The 2462-nt window shown below is 33.3% G+C and overlaps 1 non-coding gene across 1 annotated transcript; it reads left to right on the top strand.

Moving 5' to 3' along the window:
• Window positions 1-1247: 1247 nt before the first annotated feature.
• Trnam-cau lies at window positions 1248-1320 on the top strand. Its single transcript has one exon. It is a non-coding gene; the product is annotated as a tRNA-Met (tRNA).
• The last annotated feature ends 1142 nt before the right edge of the window (window positions 1321-2462 follow it).

Raw genomic sequence — 2462 nt, 5'->3', positions numbered from 1 at the left:
TTCGGGATAAACTTAGAAAAAGGGGTACATTCCTCACATAAAATGTATTTAAACGGTGTTTTAAAAATGAAAACGTGCAATAGTGTATGGTATCAATTTTTTTCGGCAAATAAATACAAATAAGTTGTTTCTTGGGAAAACCTGAAACACAAATCAATCTGCTGGGCACTTATAGACAAAATTTAGACAAACTTGGCCAGTTTTGAACCCATATAGGAATCACATGGGTAGCAGAATAACAATTGAACCACTCGATGGGAACTGGTCACCTGGTACTGAAAGAATAATTATAAATTTGTTATATCACTAATACGCTACCAACCTTGGAAACTAAGACGTTATATCCCTTGTTCCTGAAGTTACATTAGCACTAAGTACAGTTATTTTGCGGTAGAATATCTGATCAGTGGGTGGTACCTACCTAGACGGGCTTGCAAAAAGTCTTACCAGTATACTAATAGTTATGTACGTAAACACAATTATACTACAGAAAATAAATATAAGATATACATTAAACATATATTACATACTATATACATAGTATTCGTTAACAACAGATATAAAATTACAACAACAACAGAAATTTGCAGTGAGTGCAAAAAGCCGACGCGACCGCAACTATTGGCGCGGCTGCAATTGACAGCGGCGCTCAATTTATGGCCCGCACTGTCTACCGGCCGATGGGGATCTTTGTTCTTTTGACACTGGATACGACTAATTTAAACAAAAATATATTTGAATATGTTTATTTAATTTATAAATATAATACGTGCGGTATTGCTTTATGGATTAAGATTTATATTTAATTTGTTTTATTAGAATGTAAATTGTATTTACCTCTTCAGTATTGTAAATTTGCAATGTTACTGATAATTCTACTATTTTGTGGTACCAAACATATATATATGTATCAGATCAGATCCAAGATATGAGCTACTGATTACACTGGCTCACTTACTCACTTCCCATTCACAAAGCAATACAAACTCTTAGGTATATATGACGGGAGAATAATGGTTAAGTGGATGGTACCTACAAAGATGGACTGTATCAAGTCGTACCATCGCTAAATTTATTGAAAAGTAACGTCTTTGCAATACATTACTGCAGCTCTGCCAAGAATACTTTTAAAATATTTTGAAGGGCTTTAATTTTAACAGTTCATCAGATACATAACACAGGGCTTCTAAGTACCGATTCAGATATGACTACGGAAATTATTCTCAATATTCATGTTTTATACCATCGCCTCGGTAGCGCAGTAGGCAGCGCGTAAGTCTCATAATCTTAAGGTCGTGAGTTCGATCCTCACCCGGGGCATAACTTTTTAACCATACTAAATTAATAATAAAAAAAAAAAAAAACAAAATCAAAATATACTTTATTCAAGTAGGTTTTTACAAGCACTTTTGAATCGTCATTTAACAAACTATTTAAAGTAAAGCTACCACCGGTTCGGAATGTAGATTCTACCGAGAAGAACCGGCAAGAAACTCAGTAGTTACTCTTTTTCAATATCTAAAAATACAGTCACGTTAGTTAAATACAATTATATATGTATGTTATGTCTCCTGCCTGGAAGTCAACAAGCATTAACTCCACGCTTTTTTATCATCAATATACTCTTGTATCGAATAATATGCCTTCTTTACCGATGTGTTTTTTACAATTGACTTGAATCTATGAAACGGCATAGTTAAAAATGTCTGCGGAATTTTATTAAAGAAGCGGATACCTTGCCCCAAGAATGATTTATTGAATGTATTTAATACCACTTCCAGTTTCGCGACATCATCGTCACGATACATTTAATTAATCCCCGCATTGGAATAGTGTGAATTTTGACTGCAACTGAAGCCAACTGTTATTTGTTTTGTCATTTTAAATTAACGCCTGCCGTGTGGCGATCGAACGGGTCGCACGTTACTCACCCCCGGGGGAGGTTTTTTATTTCGTTCATCGGTGTTAATGACGCAGTTTGAATAGTTAATGTTAACTATACATCTATTAGATCACTTATATGAATATTATCAAATTTAAATATACATTCTCGAATGGTCTTGTAGTTGGAACGCGTGAATCTTAATCCATGATGACGCGTTCAAAGCCAGATTACTTAAATTTAATTTCATTAATTTGTTTTTATAATAATTATCTTACTTGATGGTGAGGGAAATAAAGTCGCGAAAAACTGCCATTTGTGTATTCACCGACCCGAATTTCAAGACGAGATGGCTTATTAGTTAAAATACATGAACTGAAGGTTTACCGATTCAAAAACGGGCAAGCAATAGTGTTTTTTTTTTTTTTAATTCTAATTCAAGTAGGATTTTTGATTCGTTATTTTATATGATTATATTGATTGATAAATTGATAAATAAGGTACATATCGATATAAAGGACGTATTACTAAATACATGATTGTATTGAAAATAGAAAAGCGTGCACTTAGAATTTTTTGT

The sequence above is a fragment of the Vanessa atalanta genome, chromosome 20 (genome assembly GCF_905147765.1).
Source record: "Vanessa atalanta chromosome 20, ilVanAtal1.2, whole genome shotgun sequence".
Lineage (NCBI taxonomy): Eukaryota > Metazoa > Arthropoda > Insecta > Lepidoptera > Nymphalidae > Vanessa > Vanessa atalanta.
The sequence above is the reverse complement of the archived record's forward strand: the minus strand, read 5'-3'. Positions and strand labels throughout refer to the sequence as shown.